At 40.7% G+C, this 22,707-nt stretch overlaps 1 non-coding gene across 1 annotated transcript; it reads left to right on the plus strand.

Annotated features, from left to right (window-relative positions):
• The first annotated feature begins 318 nt into the window (after positions 1-318).
• On the plus strand, positions 319-425 carry LOC133820672 (small nucleolar RNA R71). Its single transcript, XR_009887074.1, has one exon. It is a non-coding gene; the product is annotated as a small nucleolar RNA R71 (small nucleolar RNA).
• The last annotated feature ends 22,282 nt before the right edge of the window (positions 426-22,707 follow it).

The following is a 22,707-nucleotide window of genomic DNA, read 5'->3' on the forward strand; positions in this document are numbered from 1 at the left end:
CCCCCACAAATTTCACAACTCACGAAATTTTGTACTTGCATTGCTTGTGCGGCGAGATTAGTCTGTTGCAATTGCTTGGTTAAAGATGCCACTTGAGCGGTCAATAGCGCAATTGGATCAACTTCTAAGACTCTTGCTACATTCTTATTCTCGCGCTTAGTAGGCTAATTATAGTTATTCATGGCCATCTCTTCCAATAATTCATATGCTTCATTAGCGCTTTTTCTCATAAAACCTCCTCCTGATGCTGCATCTATAATTGTCCTTGTATTGTCCCCCAAACCATTGTAAAATAAATGAACTAGCAGCTACTTATCTATTCCATGATGTGGGAATTTCCTTTGCAATTCTTTAAATTGTTCCCATGCATCATATAAAGACTTCCCATCTAGCTGATGGAAGTTAGTTATCTCTCCTCTTATTCTGGCTTACTTGGCAGGAGGAAAATATTTACCAAGGAATTTCTGCACCAAATCTTCCCAAGTAACTATAGAGTTGGCTTGTAATGAATTCAACCAACTCTTAGCTCTGTCCCTTAGTGAAAATGGGAATAATCTCAATCTTACAGCATCGTTACTCACCCCATACATTTTGGATGTCGCACATAGCTCTAAAAAATTTGTGATATGGAGATTTGGATCCTCATTTGGTAGCCCCCCCAAATTGTACACAATTCTACACCATTTGAATAATAGAGGGTTTTATCTCAAAATTATTTGCCTCAACAGTTGGAGGACGAATGCTTGAATGTATTCCCGTAACAGTAGGGAGTACATAGTTTCTTAATGGTGGATTGGCTTCAACTACATTACCCATATTTGCATTGTTGTTGATAACATTATTTGCATTCTCAGCCATGGCAAAGTCCAACATTTTCTTTATCTTTCGGTTCTGACTGCACGTTCTCTCAATTTCAAGATCTATTGGTATGATTTCCTTTTGTCTACTTCCTCGCATATACCAACAATTCCTGAAACACAATACAACCTTGATCCAAATAAGTGTAAAACAATAAAAAGAAAAGAAAACCAAATTAGAACAAACAACAATTACCTTTGAAATTGGAAATTAAGTCCCCGGCAACGACACCAAAAACTTGATCGTTAAAATATATATACGCAAGTGTACGCAAGCAATTTAAGTAATATAGATGATAAATAGAGTACTGTTCCCACAAAGACTATTTTCCAATTACCAATAATTGTTCTTTTAATTTCTATTTGGCAACCGAATATTTAGATGAATGAATTTAATTTTAAAAATTATAAATAACTATGAACAAAATTAACTAAAAATGAAAATCACTATTAAAAATACATAGGGTGTTAATTTCATCAACTTTTCATTCTACTAATTTTATTAATCAGTTTTAAATTTCTTTCCTTCCATTCTAATAGCAGGTTAACATAAATCAATTCTTATTCTTTTTCAAGATAAAAGATCTCATTCTATAACAGGTTTTTGTAGAGTCCTAGAATATTTACTTAACTAGCTAGATAGTAGTAGTAGTAGTTAGTATTAGTTTGTAGTATGTTAGATTCCATGGATTTTAGTTCAAGTCGGGACTTAGTAGGACACTCGTAGCAATAGTTATGGATTTTATAAGTTTAACCTATAGTTTAGAAATATTAATTATAACATAAGGTTTAATTTTTTTAGTAGTTATGATTATTATTATAGTATAGTATAGGTTTATGATATTAGTAGTCTTGTTTGTGGAAAATGGGGTGATTTCATAAGAATAAATTAATTATGATATTATTAAAAAGTGTTATGGATCGAGCTTACATAAAGCCCAAAATCTCAATAAGATTTTGGGCTTAGTAAATTTGAAATCAGCCTAGGGAATTAGAGTTTGTTATTTTATGGTTAGTTAAGATATTTGTGGATTAAGTTGTGATTTAGATAATTAAATAGATTTTTCGTAACTTTAGGGTACTGTAACTTCCGACCTATTTTTTCCCAGTTATGTTATGAATTTAGAAAAATAGTATTTGTAGAAAGTTGTAGATAATTGAATGAGCTTTCTAACGGTATAAAGATGGTCTAAATCGGAATTCTACAACTCCAGTTATGTTAATCTTACTACAGGTGAGTTTAGAGTTACGAGATTTAGGAAGTTAGAAGTTAGGATTCTATTTTATTTAAATTTAAATTTGGATTATAGTTAGAATGAAATTAAGTATTTTTTTTTAAATAAAAGAAAGATCTAGAAACTCTAGAACCTTCCAGAACCACGAAGAGCATGACACTTGTCATAATCATGTTTATTTAAGGATTTAATTATAAAAGAAAGTTCTAGAAACTCTAGAATCTTCCAGAACCACTAAGAGCATGACACTTGTCATAATCATGTTTATTTAAGGATTTAAGTATTTTTTTTAATAGGATAGTTTCACTCCTCAAACTCTATAAATAGGACCTAGTGATCAGCTATTTTCTTCATTCTTCAAGTTGTGTTCAGAGCCTTCAAGCTACTAGGATTTCTATAGAGTGATACACTTGGGTTTTGGGGAATAAAAGCTTTATCATCTTAAGTTTTATAAACACTTGGGTAGTAAGATAAAGTGTGTTTTCAATATTGAAGTTTATATCGGTTCTAGTTCATCCAAGGCAATATTATTCATAAATTCTATTCTTTATGATTCCTTAGTTTTCCTTAAGTCTCTTTTAGATCCTAACTTCTATTTATGATTTCGTGGTTAGGTGTTTAAGTTCTTAAACATTAAGGTTCTCGGTAAGTTTCCCTCTTTGATGGTTTAGTTTTCTTTCATCTTCTTTTCTATAGATACTCATATGTTTTTATCTTGGTTTTAGGAGTGTTCCAAGTCCCGTCCTTGTTCTCAAGTATCTCGGTGTTGGTAAGGAAAATAGGATAGTTTTTATATGCTTATATGTTATGATATGTTTATGTTATAATATGATATGTTATGATATGTTTACGTTATACTGTGTTATGTTATGATATTTTATGATATATGATTATGTTTTATGTTGCTTAGGGGCTCATTGTTGTTAGCTAGCAAACCTCAATGTATTTTGAGGCTCATTGTTGTTAGCTAGCAAACCCCAAATGTTTTTATGTTATATAGGGCTCATAGTTTCTTAGCTAGCAAACCTCAAAGTATTTTGAGGCTCATAGTTGCTTAGCTAGCAAACCATAATGTTTACCATGTACATGGGTCAGAGTTGTAATAGATGGTTTATAGTCATATGTGTTGATATAGTCTTATGTTTATGTTTTATAGTCATATGTTTTGATATAGTATATATATAGTATGTGTTTTGATATAGTCTTATGTTTATGTTTTATGTTATATGTTTGATTGGTAGATTTTCCTTGATGGGCATTAGGCTCACTCCCTTATTTTTAGTGTGATGCAGGAAGTTAGATACGGAGGCTGAAGGATTCTTGGTGGCTTGACTTGTGTGTTGAGGATGAATGGAATGGATGGGCTGCGTGTTGATTCGAGGACGACGTCATTTTTAGTCTCTTTAAATTATGTTTTTATGTATTTTCCGCATTTAGTTTTGTAAACAACTTTTTTTAAATTAAAGTTATGTTTCATTTTAAAACAATGGGATCCCATATCATACATTTATATATTTCGAATATTTACTTTGGAGTTTTTAATAAAGTTATGAATATTTCTTATGTATGTTCTCTTCAAAGTAGTAGCTATGTCTTGTAACTTTAATTGTCCAAGTTCTTAGAAATAGGTTGGTCATTACAGTTGGTATCAAAGAAATGATCCATTTGCATGAAGTTCTCCTTGATACACACGTTCAAGCTCCGAATCTAACCACCAATGTAAGTGCTTATGTTATAGTTGTTATGATTATGTGTTTAGTTAACGTTTTAGCCCTTATGTTTTCAGTTAAGAATATTTGTAAATTAGTTTATTTTATTTATTTATTTGATTTATTATCTTTGCATTTATGATTGTTTTTAGTGAAAACCTTTTTCCAAATGAATATCATTGTTATTTTTGAATGACATGTATGAGTTTGATTTTTTCTACAATCATAATAAATAATAAATATAATAAATAATGACCAAGTTCGGTGAGGGTGGATACAAATCAATGGACCGGGTTCTATATTGAGAGTTAGGGGGCCATAGTAGTGGGAACGATTTTACTCATCCCAGCCCTCCCTCAATATGGTTAACTTTGGAACAATGACGAGTTTCGAGCCTGAGAATTAAGTCATATAGGATGATTAGAAACTGACTTAGTAAATTATAAAGATGGCTTATTTTTCTAAGTTTAGAAACACACCCTAATTATAAATAAGGCTTGTATAATTCTTTTCATAAGAAGTCATAATTAGCAGGTCCGAGTTATGTTTGCTTAGATTAAGTTTTGCCTTAGATCCTATTAGGGTAAGTTCTAACATGTTCTCAGTTGTTAGAACTTTTGCTGAAGATGTCGCTCAGAAGGTCTGCACGCATGAATGTCAATGCCTCCAACGTCACTCCTGAGACTAATGTAGCCCCTCCAGTTCACAAAAGAGAAGCACGTGCTACCACTACTGTTGCTAATCAAAGTGCACCGCCACCGCCGCCGATTGACATCATCGCAGAAATTGTCTAGCTACGACAACAAGTGGAAGAGCTGCTACAACAACAACAACAACAGACTCGATCGTAGCCTCAGCCTCAACCAAGCAACAATAATAGGCAGAAGAGAAGGCATCCTGATGAAAAGCAGGACAATGGTGACAAAAGAATGTGAGCAAGTGATAGGCTGGGTTATGTAGTATACCCACAATGCTCTAAGTGCCAAAAGAAACATCCTGGTGAATGTCGTGCAAATATGAAGGAATGCTACATTTGTGGCCAAGAAAGTCATCGGAAGAAGGAATTTCCATAGCTCAAGCCAGAGGAGAAAAGGGATAGCAAGATGGTTCCTACCAAAGTCTTTGCCTTAACCCAGGGAGAAGCCCCTACTAGTAATAAAGTGGTCACAGGCAGATTCCTATCCATGATAGTATATGTTCTAGTATTGTTTGATTTGGGAACAACATACTCGTATATCTCGTTAGGAATGATAGAGAAATTAGACAAACCTTGTAGAACTAGGTTTGTGACATAGTTGCCTTTGGGTGAAAAAGTAGTTTTATCATCACAAATAGTACGAGGCGTATCAATTAAAATCGAGGACGTAGAACTAGTGGATATCTGATAGAGTTGGAGATCAAATACTTCTACGTAATACTAGGCATGGATTGGCTAGCAAGGCATGGCGCAACCATCGACTGCAGACGTAAGAAAGTGATGTTCGAGACTCCTGACGGTCAGAAACTATGCAATATGGGAAAAAATTTAGGACTATGTACGCCGCTTATTTCATCTCTCAAAGCTCAGAAAATGCTAGAGAAAGGATGTCACGCATTCTTAGCCAGCATCACGTATGTGGTAAAGGACACACCACTAAAGGTTGGAGATGTCCGCATTATAAAGGAATTCCCAAAAGTATTTCCTGACGATTTGCCAGGGTTGTCGCTGAAATGGGAAATTGACTTCACAATCGAGTTAGTACCAGGCACCGAGCCTACCTCCAAGGCACCATGCCGGATGGCTCCTATCGAACTCAAGGAGTTAAAGATGCAGTTAGAAGAACTCTTAGACTTGGGTTTCTTTAGACCGAGCCATTCGCCATGAAGAGCACCAGTACTATTTGTGAAGAAGAAGGACGAAAGCATGCGGATGTGCATAGATTATCGTGAGCTAAATAAGGTGACAATTAAGAATAAATACCTGCTACCTCGAATTGATGACTTGTTTGATCAACTCCGAGGAGCAACCACGTTTTCAAAGATTGATCTACGGTTCGGGTATCACCAGCTCAAGGTACGGGAAAAGGATATTCCTAAGACAGCTTTTAGAACTCATTATGGACATTACAAATTTCTAGTTATGTCTTTCAGTCTTACCAATGCTCCAGCCGCCTTCATGGATTTAATAGGTTCTTCAAGGATTATTTGGAAAAATTCACCGTAGTGTTCATCGACGATATCTTGGTGTACTCAAAGGACGAAGTCGAACATGAGGAGCATTTAACGATGACCTTGTTACGACTAAAGGAGCATCAACTTTACGTCAAGTTTACAAAATGCAAATTTTGGCTTTCGCAAGTAGCGTTCCTCGGGCACATAGTATCCAAAGAAGGAGTTGTTGTATACCCATCTAAGATAGAGGCTGTGAAGGATTGGCCAAGACCTAAGAATGCGTCCGAGGTAAGAACTTTTATGGGACTAACAGATTATTACCAGAGGTTTGTAGAGGGCTTTTCTAAGATAGCCACTCCACTCACCAACCTGACCCGGAAACAGCAAAGGTTCAACTGGACGGATAAGTGTGAAGAGAGCTTCCAGTTGCTTAAGGATAAGCTATGCTCAGCACCAATACTTTTTGTACCGACACCCAACGACAAGTTTGTAGTCTACTGTGATGTGTTGAAGCAAGGAATGGGTTATGTGCTGATGCAGAATGACAAGGTGATAGCCTACGCCTCAAGGTAGTTGAAGGAATACGAGCAACACTATCCAACACACGATATGGAGTTGGCAGCGGTGGTCTTTGCATTAAAAATATGGCGCCATTATCTTTATGGAGAATAGTGTGAGATTTATACGGACCACAAAAGCTTAAAGTGTTACTTCACTCAAAAGGAGCTTAACATGAGGCAGCGTAGGTGGTTAGAACTAGTGAAGGATTATGACTGCAAAATCCTATACCACTCAGGAAATGCTACGTAGTTGCTGATGCGCTAAGTAGGAAGAGCTATGGAAGTTTAGCAGCGTTAGCTGGAATAGAAAAGCCGCTACAACATGAGTTGATCAAGGCCGGAATAGAAGTAGTTATTAGTAAACTAGCTAACTTGTCCATCCAGTCAAGTCTGTTAGAAGAAATACAGATTGGGCAAGGGCATGATGACACATTGGTAGCACATATGGAAGCAGTTAAAGAAGGAAAGGCCACATATTTCTCGATATCAGGACAGGGGTTCTTGAGATATAATGATCGGGTATGCGTGCAAAATGATCAAGGGATTAAGATGAAGATTTTAAAAGAAGCGCACAATACCCCATACTCAGTTCACCTAGGGTCGACTAAGATGACTCACAACCTTAAGGTGTTATATTGGAGGCCATGAATGAAGAAAGATATAGCGGAGTATGTATCTAAATGCTTAGTATGCCAGCAAGTGAAAGTGGAACATCAGCGGCCTACAGGCTTATTGCAACCACTTAGCATTCCAGAATGGAAACGGGACGATATAGCCATGGATTTCATGACGGGTTTGCCACGAACAAATAAGCAGCACGACTCGACTTGGGTAATAATAGATAGATTAATCAAGTCAGCTCATCTCTTGCCTGTCAAGACTTCATACACAGCAGACCAATACGCAGACATTTATGTTCAAAATATAGTACGACTGCATGGAATCCCTAAGACTATAGTGTCCGATAGGGAATCAGAGTTTACATCGAGATCTTGGAGTAAGTATTTTCTGCTAATAGAATTCTCCTACAACAATAGCTACCAGACAACAATTGGGATGGCACCCTACAAGCTACTTTATGGAAGAAGGTGTTAATCACTATTGCATTGGTATGAGGTAGGAGAAAGACAACTACTTGGACCCGAAGCTGTTAGAGAAGCTCAGGATGCAATAGCGTTGATTAGGAAGCATATGCTTGCTGCTCAGAGCCGTCAGAAAAATTATGTGGATGCCAAGCGACATGATGTGGAATTCAAAGTCAGAGATCAAGTCTTCTTAAAGATATCTCCTATGAAAGGTGTGAAGCGGTTCGGGAAGAAAGGCAAGCTTAGTCCCTGGTTTATAGGTCCTTTTGAGATATTGGACAAGGTGGGAACAGTTGCATATAGATTAGCCCTACAGCTAGCTTTAGCAGATAGTCATAATGTATTTCACATCTCGATGTTGCATAGATATGTGTCAGACCCATCTCACGTCCTCAAGTACAATACGATAACACTCTAGGAAGACTTGAGTTACGAGGAACGACCAGTTAGCATCCTAGATAGAAGGATGAAAGAATTACGGTCTAAGAGTATTATGATAGTCAAGGTCCTATGGAGTAATAGTTTTGAATGGGAGGCAGCGTGGGAGTTGGAGGAAGACATGTTAGCCCGGTATCCAGAATTGTTTGATAAGTAAATTTCGGGGATGAAATTTGTTGACCCAGAATTTGGTCAACTGACACGGAGTCAGAATATGCTTGATATGAATGAATGTGTTGAGAAGAACGTAATGACAAAAAAGTAATAAGAACACGATATTTTTATAGTGGTTCGGCCCCAGGATCTTGTAATAACCTATGTCCACTTAGACTGTTATTGATATAGGAATCAAAGGAGTGATCAAAGAACAAGGGTTCAATGAGTTTCACTAACCTCTGAAGAACAATACAATATTCCAAGGAGAATTACTCTAATCTCAAATAATTCAAGAGCCAAAAAAGTCCCCTCCTTGAGCTATCTTTTGCTATTTATAGGCTCAAGGGGGATTACAAAAGATTGTTACAGATACTCTCTCCTGAATAATCGGATATTCCGGAGATTATGTGAGTTAAATTCGGGATTTACAAAGATCTTCACAGTAATGTTACTTTGTATGCGGAATCATCGACCAGGCTGGTCGCAGGTAAGACTGGGTGGCTTACTGCTTCTAGTGCGTCCTCTGGTCGATACCCTAGCAAAGCTCTTCCAGGTGTCAGCCACGTGTCTAGGGATCACTTGCCACATCATCAATGCTAATTTTTTGGATAACATTTGCCCCCCAAGTTTATTTATCACGAGCAATAAATAAAATTTTGAGCGAACGACTCTTCGGTAACCCCGCCTTACGTGTCAGAACCCTTCGTGTGTTCTTGGAAAAGTAACATACTTCTGTCTAATCATGACTTTTCGGTTCCCCAGTAATAATTCGACGGCCATTCCGCTTCCCCATACTCCGAAAAAGGGAAACTGATGATTACACCTTTTTAATGCCACAGACAAACTTATATAATACCTACGAAATCTTCCTTTTCTTTTTATGCACGCCATTGTCTTCACAAGAAACCCTAAAAACCAGAGTTTTAACCTTCTCCGGAGACCGTTCTTCTGCATTTTCAAGACTCAGTCCGAGAGTTCCCTGACCTCCGAAGACCCTTTTTTCATCTCCACGATCATTTTCTTGGTAAGTTTTCGAATTCTTATACTTCAAATTTTCATGATGCATGCTTCTGTAAGTTGACTGTTTGAGTTCATCTATTTTTGGTTTGAGACGCTTGTGAGTAGAATATTTTGTAGGCAAAAAAGGGTTACGAGTTAGTTTAATAGTCGGGATCATACTTTTAGGACGTAAAGTCGAAGTAAAAATTCGATCTTTAGGCTAGTTGGAAAATAGGTTTTTTCCCGCCCTAAGGGGAGTTGAAAAAGCTTTTTTGAAAAACTTTTTACTTTCACCCTTTGATCTATTTTTCAAACTGTTTGTGCGGAAAAATTTAGCTTTTTGTTAGAATGCTGTTGTATAAAGGCTTGGCTTTTATACTCGACCAGCGTTATTCTAAAAAGCCTTTAAAAATTCTTCATCCTCACCTCCCCATTTTTCTGTTTGTAGACATTGATGCCAGATTTGTGGGGAGGTGAACGGCCCATCGACGACAATCTTCTCGCCCAGCTGCTCGAAGGCGAAGAACAACCGGTCGACCGAGTCCACGAGATTCCCTTCTCACGATCCTCTTCCAGATCCTGTCATTCTCCTCCTCAAATGGCCCGTTCCAAATCCGTAGGCAAGAAAAGACTCGAATCTGATGATAGCCCAAACCTTCCTGCCCAGCCTGATTCGCAGGCTAGGGCTCCCTCGACCAGCGGTCGAGACAATCCTGTCCCTGACTCTAACATCCAAGTTAGAGCCCGCCCTCGGCATCCGAGTTTTCCTGATGTCGAGTGGTATATTTCCCTGACCAGCGTAGTGACCCTTCGGATGGTTGCTAACTATTTCAGGAAGTATCCCCTCACAGGGGTCACCATCAAACTTCCTGCCGCTGACCAAAGGGCTAACCTTCCCGAAGGTATATACAACGCCTGGTCTTGGTATCACATAGAGGCGGGGGATTTCCTCCCTCTACATCCTTTTTATCAGGGGGTGGCGAATTATTTCGACGTCGCCCCCTTCCAAATTACTCCAAACGGATATAGAATGCTGGCCGCACTCTATATCTTGTACAAACTTAAAAAATGGCCAGAACCTACTCCCCACGAGGTCAATTATCTTTTCGACCCTAAATCCAACCCACAACAATATGGAACGGGTTTCTTCCACTTCTGTCACCAGGAGACAAACCGGACATTCCTGAGTGACACTACGCACATATTTAACGTGGGGCAGTACAGTAAGGAGTACTTCCTTACTCCGGACATAACCAGCAACAACCTGGCCTTCGTTCGAGGAGGTAAGTACCGTCTTTGACTGGTCGATACTTTTAATCAAGGAGTTTCCTTTCATTTTTCTCAAACTGCACTTTATCTTTCAGGCCCATGGTTACGTCCGACCCCAACACCAGACATGGTGTTGAGGTCCAATAGACTGGTCAGGATGACAGACGCAGAAAAAAGCGTCAAGTCCCTGGTTACTAATGAAAACTTGAGGCTGTTTGGCCTCCTGGCTCCTCGCCATGAAACAAGAGGGTCCGTGGTAGATGATGCCACTACTGAGGGGGTTCCCGAGCAGCAACCTCCTGTGTCTCCTCCTCGAAGGAGGCCAACGGGGGTTACAATCAGGGAGCCCACGGGCAATCCTTCCGCAGAAAGGCCTTCTGCTCCCCAAGGCAAGGGGAAACAAAAGGCCAAAGAGTCAGTTGTGGATCTGGGGGAATCCTCTGATGAGAACGGTAAAATTATTTTGCTTTTAACTAGTTTGCCAATTCCCTGTCATTTGTTTGACGGGGATGGCAACTTTACATATACTCCAAATCTAGGGCCAGACTTCTTCATGCCAAATAGTGAGTGTGTGACTAATAGAGTCAATAGTATAGCGACCAGTAGTTGTAGCTCGGGTACTAACTTTGTGACCTTCTTTTTCATTTTGATAAAGAGTCTTCATCTATTTTTATCTTTACGCTTTGCATGTTTTTACTTGTGTGCAGATATGGCACTCCCAACGTCTTCGACTTATACCAAGCTGAGGAGGAAGAGGAAGTTCCTCAGCTCCGGAGAAAGTTGACACGGAGACAAACTGGCGAGACGAGCCAAGGACCTGCAAAAAAGAGTCGAACAGAAGACTCTCCTAGAGACGTGCCTACTGGGCAAACTTCTGCTCATCCTCTGGCCCTTTCTAAGAAGGAGACTCCCCCTGCTCCAATGAACCCTCCTCCGGCTGCACCTAGAAGGGAACAAGACAAGCGGGAAGAAACTCTTGGGGCCAAACTCTCGAGCCGTGCCGTACGAGTAGCCAAAGACCGTATTGCGTACATCGGGAAAAATGACCGCGTCAAGGATGCAATGGTTGAGGCAGAGAATATGACGGTCGACCTAATTCTGAACAGGACCCTGAACGAAATAGCCAACGTAAGTACTTCTTTATTTATTATTTTTTTTAATTTTATTTTTTGGCCTCAGTCTTTTAGTCTTTGCCACAGGCTCTAACTTTTATCCTCTGTCCTCAGGCTTTGCTGTCTGCCACCACTGCTCGCATCTGCACCCAAGCCACCATCGAACAGGCTAGGGCAAAGGCTATCGAGAGGCACCAGGTGAAGGCAGCTGAGGAACTTTTGGCTGCAGAGGCCAGGCACGCAAAGGAGTTGGAGGCGATGGCTCAGCAGAGGGATGCTGCGGTGACAAAGCTATCAGAGGCCGAAGCTACAAAGGCAGCTATAATAAAGCAGAGGCAGGATTATCAAGATGCCAGCCGAACCCATCTTCGCGAAGTCAAGAGATTGGAAGGGGAGCTTAAGTCCAAGGATGATGCCATCGCTACTCTTGAGGGCAAGGTGGAGCAGCTGAAGCTCGACAACTCCAAAAATCTGGATAGGTATAAGAAGATGACGCTCCGGTGTTTTTACAACTTTTGGAAACACAATCAGGGTGCCGACTTCAGTTATCTTTCAGAGGATGTCCGGACTGCTGAGCTGGCTCGCTGCACTGCTCAACTGGCTGAAGAGGAGGCAAGAGCAAGGATCCATGCTTCCCCAAGCCTGGCTGGTGCTGAAGAAGAAGGGGTTGTTGAGCAAGAAGGGGTCGTTGAGGACGCGACCAATCAGAATGCTAATAAAGACCCTCCTCCTCCCAGTGCCTCTTGAGCTTTTTTATTATTTTCTCTATCTTTTGATTACACGACCCACGGGTTGTGATGTAAAGACAATATTTTTATTTTAAACTTTGCTGCACGGGCAGTAAACCTTTTCTTTTATTTGGACAGTTACATCCAAGCAGTGATGCTTGCGGTGTAAAAGATTGCATGATGCTATAACATTTTCATTTATTATAACATTTGTCCGTATGACCGAACTTAGCATAGTACTTTGGCATGATTTAACAAAATATAAATTTTGAAAAATACTCTAAGTACCTTAGCATGCTTTCACTCATTTTGTTCATGTGTTTACATACCTCATGGTACGTTTTGCTATCGATGTGCCTTATATGCCCCCCAAGTGATCGAGGAGCTTTAGGTCCTTGGTCACTTGCCTTGACCACGACCTGTTCGAACATTTCTGCTCGGGTGAAAAAGTAATACTTGTAATACAGCAAAACAACACACGTAATGAACAAATACTTGTAAATATAAATTCACAAAGGTTGGCAAGAGTGACTGGCTGCGCACAGTCCCTTATAATCTCGTATTAAAAATGGACTAAACATGTCTTTACGAGTGATTCTGAAATAGATCTTACATATACGAGCGATTAGCCATACAGCGTGGCTAACCCTCTTTGCTAAACTTGTAAAAAAAAAAATTAATACAAGCCAGTCCTTTAAAAAGCACTGTTCACTGATAATACTTGCGCAGGTGTTCTCCATTCCAATAACATGGAACGAGATCTCCGTTTAAGCGTGCAAGTTTGTAGGTGCCCGGATGAAGGACTTCTTCAATCTGGTAAGGTCCTTCCCAATTAAGTCCGAGTACTCCAGCAGTAGGGTCGCGGGTATTTAAGAAAACTCGTCGTAGCACCAAGTCTCCGACATTGAATTTTCTTTCTTTAACTTTGGAGTTAAAGTACCGGGCGACTTTTTGTTTGTATGCAGCAACTCGGAGTTGGGCCTTCTCCCGTATCTCGTCAATCGAGTCTAGGGATTCCATCATTAGTTGGTTGTTCTGGTCCTGGTCGTATGTTAGGCGTCGATGTGAGGGGGGATCTAATTTGACAGGCAACATTGCCTCATATCCATAGGCTAAGGAAAATGGGGTATGTCCTGTTACTGTTCGGTGAGATGTTCTATACGACCAAAGGACTTCAGGCAGTTGCTCTGGCCACGCTCCCTTAGCTTCTTCAAGCCTCTTCTTCAGGGTGTCTTTAAGAGTTTTATTCACAGCTTCGACCTGTCCATTCGCCTGGGGGTGTGCAACTGAAGAAAAGCTTTTAATGACTCCATGTATTTCGCAGAAATCGGTGAATAAATCGCTGTCAAATTGGGTTTCGTTGTCTGAAACTATCTTTTTAGGCAAACCATATCGACAGACAATGTTCTTGATAACAAAGTCAAGGACTTTCTTGGTCGTGATGGTAGCGAGCGGTTCAGCTTCGGCCCATTTGGTGAAGTAATCGACTGCTACGACTGCGTACTTTACTCCACCTTTCCCTGTAGGTAGGGATCCAATCAAATCTATCCCCCATACTGCAAAAGGCCACGGACTTTGCATCTGTTTTAATTCGTTTAGAGCTGCTCGTGGAATTTTGGAGAATCTTTGACATTTATCGCATCTTCGTACAAACTCCATCGAATCCTCGTTCATAGTTGGCCAAAAGTAGCCTTGCCTTAGAATCTTCTTTGCCAAACTCTGCCCCCCAGCGTGATCCCCACAGAAGCCTTCATGTACCTCTTTCATGAGTTCCTTAGCTTTTTCTGGTGTAACGCATCTGAGTAGTGGCAAGGAATATCCTCTTCGGTACATAACACCATCGACTAGTATGTACCTAGCAGCTCACCTTTGTAGGGCTCTGGCTTTGTTTCTATCTGTTGGTAGCGTACCGCTCGTCAGATACTCCAAACAAGGGGCCATCCATGTATCTTCCATTCGAATCTCCATACTGGATTCGACCGCTTGTATGCTTGGCTTACTCAGTCTTTCTACTGGCACAATGTTCAAAGTGTCAGCATCCTTCGCGCTCGAGAGTTTGGCTAAGGCATCTGCATTTGAATTCTGATCTCGCGGAATTTGCTGGAGGGTGTATTTAGTGAACTGGGCTAGCAGGTCTTTTGTTTTATTCAAGTAGGCCACCATTTTTAAACCTCGCGCTTGGTACTCTCCTAGAATTTGATTCACCACCAGCTGTGAGTCACTGTAGATATCAAGCGTCTTTATGCTCATATCTTTCGCCATTCTCAACCTAGCGAGGAGTGCTTCGTATTCCGCTTCATTATTTGACGCGGTGAAGTCAAACCTGATGGCGCAGTGAAATCGATGCCCTTCCGGCATTATCAATATCACTCCTGCTCCCGCGCGGGATTCGTTGGATGACCCATCCCTGAATAACTTCCACGAAGGAGCTTTGTCTTGAGGCTTAGGCGCTTTAGGCTGTTCGCACTATTCGCTGTCTGGGAGTTCAGTGAACTCTGCAATAAGGTCGGCCAAGACTTATCCCTTGACTGCTGCTCGCGGTGAATAAGTTATATCGAACTGCCTTAATTCGTCTGCCCATTTTAATAATCGTCCAACCGCTTCTGGTTTTTGGAGGACTTGCCGAAGGGGCTGGTCAGTTAGAACTGTAATAGGATGGGCTTGAAAGTAGGGGCGTAGCTTCCTAGAGGCCAGGATTAAGCAATATGCTAACCTCTCGATTAGTGGATATCTCAATTCTGCCCCGATCAGTCTTTTGCTGACATAGTAGACTGCTTTTTGTACGCCTTCTTCCTGTCGTACTAGTACCGCCCTAGCAGCAACTTCAGTAATCGCCAGGTAAATAAACAAAGTTTCTCCTTCGATTGGCTTTGAAAAGATGGGAGGTTGTGCCATATGGGATTTCAAGGCCTGGAAAGCTTGCTCGCAGTCTATTGTCCATTCAAACTTCTTATTTCCCCTAAGTAGATTGAAAAAAAGGACGCACTTGTCTGTTGATTTCGAAATAAATCTACTTAGGGTTGCGATCCTCCCGGTTAATCTTTGTACATCTTTGATCCTTTTTGGCGACCTCATGTCGATCAGGGCTTTTATCTTGTCGGGGTTGGCCTCGATTCCTCTTGAATTTACAATAAACCCCAAAAACTTCCCTGATCCAACTCCGAAGGAACATTTGAGGGGATTTAACTTCATTTGGTATTTGTTCAATACATCAAAGCACTTTTATAAATCCCTCACATGTCCTTTTGCCTTCTTAGACTTTACCAACATGTCGTCCACGTATACCTCCATGTTTACTCCGATCAGCTCCTTAAACATGTGGTTGACTAGTCGTTGGTAAGTCGCACCTGCGTTTTTCAGTCCGAAGGGCATTACTTTGTAACAGTATAAGCCCGTATCGGTCCGAAAGCTGGTGTGATCCTCGTCGGGGGGATGCATGCTAATCTGGTTGTAGCCTGAATATGCATCCATGAACGAGAGGATCTCGTGCCCTGCAGTTGCATCGACCAACTGGTCGATTCTTGGGAGTGGGAAACAGTCTTTTGGGTAGGCTTTATTGAGGTCTGTAAAATCCATGCAGGTCCGTCACTTGCCGTTAGGCTTGGGAACCAGCACTGGATTTGAGACCCACGATGGATAAAATGCCACCCTGATGAACCCATTCTCCTTTAGTCTTTTGACTTCTTCTTTTAAGGCTCTCGATCTGTCTTTATTGAGCAGCCTTCTCTTTAGTTGCACGGGTGGAAAGGTCTTGTCTATATTCAGGACATGGCTGATAACTGCGGGATCTATCCCAGCCATGTCTTTATGCGACCAGGCGAAAACCTTCTGGTTCTTTCGCAAAAATTCCATCAGTGCGTACTTTGTGGTAGGCTCTAAGTTTTTCCCAACCTTTACGACTCTGGTCGGGTCTTCTTTGTCGATTTGGACCTCCTCCAGGTCCTCGACGGGTCCAACGTTTTCTTCAAAATCCCCAAAGTGAGGATCTAAGTCTCTATCCTCACTTTGGGCAACACCCTATTTGGTGACTTCATCACCGGATTGGGCTTGTGTATCAACTACCATTTGCAACCTATCTGAGGTAGTGCTCTTCAACGTTCCATTCTTCGCCTTTGTGATTGAGGCGTTGTAGCACTCCCTGGCTTCCCTCTGGTTTCCCAACACGCGTCCTACCCCCGCGTCTGTTGGGAACTTCATGGCCAAGTGCCACATAGAGATGACGGCCCGTAGATCAACCAATATAGGCCTTCCAATAGCGGCATTGTACGCCGAGGGACAATCGACCACTACAAAAGTGGTGAGTAATGTCCTTGTTGCAGGCGCTGTACCTGTCGTTACTGGCAGTTTGATCGATCCGGCGGGGGCGAGTCCTTCTCCAGAGAAGCCGTATATCGTTTGGTTGCAGGGCTCCAAGTCCTTAACAGACAATTTCATGCGTTCCAGTGTTGATTTATACAGGATATTCACTGAACTTCCTGTATCGACCAGTACTCTCTTCACCATCATGTTGGCCATCTGGATGTGCACGACCAGCGGATCGGAATGTGGGAACCGGACGTGTTGGGCATCGCCATCAGAGAAGGTTATCTCACCTTCCTCTGACCGAACCTTTTTCGGTGCACGGTCCTCCACAGTCATCATCTCGATGTCCTGGTCATGGTGCAGAGTTTGAGCATATCGTTCCCTGGCCTTTTCGCTATTTCCCGCGAGGTGCGGGCCTCCACAGATGGTTAAGAGTGTGCCAGTCACGGGGACAGGCTGTAAGGGTGGCGAGCGTTTGCGCACGGGCGCCTGCTCGTTGCTACCCGGAGCTTCTCGTTGGGAATTTCCCGAGGCCCGTACGTATCTTCTCAAGTGTCCTTGTCTAATAAGGAACTCGATTTCGTCTTTTAACTGGTTGCATTCATTGGTGTCATGTCCGTAGTCGTTATGATAACGACAGAACTTGGTAGTGTCTCTTTTCAAAATATCCTTTCGAATGGGGCCAGGTTTTTTATAAGGCACACTAGAACTTGTGGCCTAATAAACCTCTCCCCTAGACTCAACGGGGGCAGTGTAGTTAGTGAACCGAGGTTCATAACGATTACCCTTGGCTCGTTTATTGTCGGAGGTGGAAGGCTCGTTATATGGCCGTTTTCCACCATTCTTGCCATTGTCGTTGCCTTTGTCGTTGCCATTAGGTTTGGACCCATTGGCGGCTTTGGCGGGTTCGGAAGCCTTTTTATCCTTGCCTGAGGGCTTCCCATCGTCGGCAATGGCTTCTTCGAGCTTGATGTAGCGATCAGCCCGGTCTAGAAATTCTTGGGTAGTTCTCACTCCTTCCTTTCGAAGACTTTTCCAGAGGGGAGAATGACGTTTAACCCTTGCGTTAATGGCCATCATTTTGCCTTCGTCCCCCACCGTTTTTGCTCCAACTGCTACTCGCATAAAGCGCTGGATGTAGTCCTTTACTGATTCTCCATCCTGCTGGTGAATTTCAACCAGCTGGTTTGCTTCAGTCGGATGCACACGACCTGCATAGAACTGTCTGTAAAACTCCCTTACGAACATTTCCCAGGACACTATGCTTGCGGGAGGGAACTTAAAAAACCATTCCTGCGTGGCATCAGAAAGTGTTGCAGGGAAGATCCTGCACCGAGCGTCTTCGGACACTTTCTGAATGTCCATTTGAATTTCAAACTTATTGACATGAGACACTGGGTCTCCATACCCGTCAAAGTTTGGAAGTGTAGGCATTTTGAACTTGCTTGGAGTTTCGGCATTAGCTATCCTTTGTACGAAAGGAGTGCCTTTCCTCCTATCCTGGTCGATATAAGATGTCCTTCCCCCGACCAGCTGTTGTACTGCTTGGTTGAGGGCGTCTATCTGGGCCTGTACAGCGGCAGGAATCGCTGTGGCCTTTGTTGCTGGGGGGACGTTCTCGCCATGCCGCTCACAGCGATCGTTGAGTACGTCACGCAAATCTTCGTCTCTTCTCCGCTGCTCACTACCCCCGAGCCGGTTGAAGACATTATTTTGTTTGGGCTGCCCCCCAGCATCCCATCTATTGGGCTGGTCATAGTTGAGGTACCTGGCTCCTGCCTTTACCTCTTTCTTCATTCCTTCGACTAGCGTTTCCCTTGCCTGAGTCGGCCTCATTATACCCATGGCCATCTTTAAACCTTGATTGGCTATGGTGGGATTGACTGTTCCCCCGATTTCCATCCCTGGCTGAAACGTTCCGAACGTTAGAGGGTGGCTTGCGCTGGTCGTGGTGTCCCCATGCATTATCATGCCGTGGGGGACCCCGGACCGCAGAGCCTAACTCTGAGTCCCTCCTGTTACCAGGGGGATACTGACCTCTGTTTGGTAGGTTTGGCTCATCGCCCCTACGGCGTCTAGGACTACGAGGCTGATGCTCGGCCCTATTCTGCCTCTGTTGCGGGGGATTGCCGCGACCAGCTTGGGATGGTGGCTGCGCCTCAGGGTCCAGCGGGACATCATCATGGGGCGCTTGAGGCTGCTCGGGCCTTTGTGGACTCGAAGGCTGGATCGGTGGGCTTGGATTAGGACCCCTCTGGGGTGGCCCATTGACAGGTTGGTCAGGCTGCGAAACAGGTGCAGCCTGATTCCTTGCTGGCTGCAAGGCCGCTTCGAGGACTACCATGGCTTAGCTTTGGCGGCGGTCCATCTCCGCCTGCCTTTCGCTGAATTCCGCTCGCTGTTGCTCAATCTCCCGCTGCTGCCGCGCCACAACTTCGGCAGCAGTCTCTTGACTGGCTTTCAGACTAGCCAGCTCTTCCTACAACGCCCCCAGGGTACTATTCAGCGTTGCATCATCCATTTCTTCCTCCTCAAAATCCAGATGTGGCTCATCCTCCGCCACGCTCGCAGGGGGAGGAGGAGGTGGATTTGATGGCGCAGCAGCGGCCGCCTGTCCAGCTTTCCTTCCAGTTTTCGCCATTAGTTTTCTCAGCATGATAAATCAAGCTCTCAATGAAAGCACTAGAACGTTGACCCAGAATTTGGTCAACTGACACGGAGTCAGAATATGCTTGATATGAATGAATGTGTTGAGAAGAGCGTAATGACAAAAAAGTAATAAGAACACGATATTTTTATAGTGGTTCGGCCCCAGGATCTGGTAATAACCTACGTCCACTTAGACTGTTATTGATATAGGAATCAAAGAAGTGATCAAAGAACAAGGGTTCAATGAGTTTCACTAACCTCTGAAGAACAATACAATATTCCAAGGATAATTACTCTAATCTCAAATAATTCAAGAGCCAAAAAAGTCCCCTCCTTGAGCTATCTTTTGCTATTTATAGGCTCAAGGGGGATTACAAAAGATTGTTACAGATACTCTCTCCTGAATAATCGGATATTCCGGAGATTGTGTGAGTTAAATTCTGGATTTACAAAGATCTTCACAGTAATGTTACTTTGTACGCGGAATCATCGACCAGGCTGGTCGCAGGTAAGAAGCGGCTTACTGCTTCTAGTGCGTCCTCTAGTCGATACCCTAGCAGAGCTCTTCCAGGTGTCAGGCACGTGTCCAGGGATCACTTGCCACATCATCAATGCTAATTTTTTGGATAACAAAATTATTTTTAGTGGTGGATAATTGTAGAGTCCTAGAATATTTACTTAACTAGCTAGATAGTAGTAGTAGTAGTAGTAGTAGTAGTAGTAGTAGTAGTAGTAGTAGTAGTTAGTATTAGTTTGTAATATGTTAGATTCCGTGGATTTTGGTTCAAGTCGGGACTTAGTAGGATACTCGTAGCAATAGTTATGGATTTTATAAGTTTAACCTATAGTTTAGAAATATTAATTATTGTTGGATTAGCTTATACAGGGTCTTTATTTATTTTCATGTATATCTAATATTAAACAAATTAATACGAGATAGCCTAAAACATGTTTCTAAAATTGAATTCAAAGAGAAACAAATAATAGAATACTTACAGTATACGTAGCGGAATTAAGAGTCCTTCCTTCAGTTTCTCTAACTCTTGTATCCTTTCTGTCGCAGAGTATTATCAAGAAACTGAACCGATCTTCTATTTTCTTCACAATCTTCAAATGTATCCTTAGAACCACCTAGACTAGTGTGGGCAATTCTCAACATATGAGATAGATATAGAAAGAAGAAGAGAAAATAACAAAGTGGCTTAGAAAAGGACTTGTGTTTAGAGAGAATATAAAACTATCAGAAAATCTGACTTGTGACTTATCAAACTACTTTTTTGACTTCTCTCTAAGCACTCCTTTTATAGACTCAATTAGGCAATTTAATTTAATTAAAAATCAATAAAATAACAGCCATTTTGAAGCCCTAGGTCGAAATTATCATGGGCTATAGGCCCGTGAAATTTCCCCTTTGATTATAAGCTCATTGGACTTAAAATCAAGGCCTTTATTATTTTCTATTGATTTAATTAATTAAATAATTATTTAAATCCCTTATCAAATTAATTATTTATAATTTGAACCTTGATTTAAACTTATTTATTAATTTAGATACCAATTTATCTTAATTAATAAATCTGCCATAATTTCTCTTTTCTTCTCAAAATTACACAACTCTGTGAAACTATCCAAAATTGACCTGGTCAACTTTGATAATTCTAATTGATGATTAAATCAATTAATTGAGACTATCTAGATGATTTTATCCAAGGTACAATGGGGACCATGGCCTCTGAAATCAAGCTCCAATAAGTTATCATAAATCTAACAACTAAATTTACTAACTTATTAATTCCTCGTGACTCCACTATAGGCTTGGAATTGCACTCTTGAATTCATAGAACACTCTATAACAAATATAGATACGCTATTAATTATCCATTGTTACAACCATAATTATCACTCAATCCTCTATAGACGGTCTACAATGAGATAGGACTAAAATACCGTTTTACCCCTCATTGTATTTTATCCTTAAAACACTTAGTTCATTGTAAATGATATTTTAGTAAACTAATTTAATTACTGAAATGAGATCTCTATCATTTATCACCTTGAACCAAACTAAAAGGAAACCATCGTTTCACTTCTTCATCAGAAGCTATAGATGTTCATATCTATTATTAACTCTCCCATTCAATTATACTATCGAGTTCCCAAGATGTAAGTATGGGCTAGTCCGTAGGGTAAGCTGGTAACGAACAAGTCAAATAACTCAAATAATACAATCAGTTAGAATACTAACCACTCAGAATTGAGATTGAATTGACCTATGGTCAACTATATGATATGACTAGAATAGATAACAACGGTATGTTTACTTATCTTATCAACTGTCAATATCGGTCCTGTCCGATGTAACAAATACATCCGGTCTTATCTACTTTGCTAATGTTCTGGAAAAAACATAACACTGTAATGTGTAAGTAGATCATATCTTAGATTGGCAAGTCAGTGTAAATCCGGTGTACTGACTAATCTTAGGACTAACTTATTTTGAACATATAATCATATTTATATTCCACTGTGATTACGCCACTATAAATAAGATTAGCTATATGCTCAGGATTTAATAGAAGTTTATATTAAACAAATAATCATGAAAATAAAACATGCGAGCAAAGTGATTGACCAAGTCAAAAAATAATTTCTATTCTTTTATTGATAATAAAATGAGATTACAAAGAATTTGGGTTTTAATTAGGGCATAAAACCTCAACAATTATAACATAAGGTGTAATTTTTTTAGTAGTTATGATTATTATAGTATAGGTTTATGATATTAAAAGTCTTGTTTGTGGAAAAGGGGGTGATTTCATAAGAATAAATTAATTATGATATTATTAAAAAGTGTTATGGATTTTGGGCTTAGTAAATTCGAAATCAGCATAGGGAATTAGAGTTTGTTATTTTATGGTTAGTTAAGATATTTGTGGATTATGTTGTTATTTAGATAATTAAATAGATTTTTCGTAACTTTAGGATACTATGACTTCTGACCTATTTTTTCCTAGTTATGTTATGAATTTTGAAAAATAGTATTTCTAGAAAGTTGTATATAATTGAATTAGCTTTCTAACAGTATAAATATGGTCTAAATCAGAATTCTACAGCTCCAGTTATGTTGATTTTACTACAGGTTAGTTTAGAGTTACGAGATTTAGGAAGTTAGAAGTTAGGATTCTATTTTATTTAAATTTAAATTTGGATTATAGTTAGAATGAAATTAAGTATTTTTTTTAAATAAAAGAAAGATTTAGAAACTCTAGAACATTCTAGAACCACTAAGAGCATGACACTTGTCATAATCATGTTTATTTAAGGATTTAATTATAAAAGAAAGTTCTAGAAACTCTAGAATCTTCCAGAACCACTAAGAGCATGACACTTGTCATAATCATGTTTATTTAAGGATTTAAGTATTTTTTTTAATAGGACCTAGTGCTCAGCTATTTTC

The sequence above is a fragment of the Humulus lupulus genome, chromosome 2 (assembly GCF_963169125.1).
Source record: "Humulus lupulus chromosome 2, drHumLupu1.1, whole genome shotgun sequence".
In the NCBI taxonomy this organism is placed as follows: domain Eukaryota; kingdom Viridiplantae; phylum Streptophyta; class Magnoliopsida; order Rosales; family Cannabaceae; genus Humulus; species Humulus lupulus.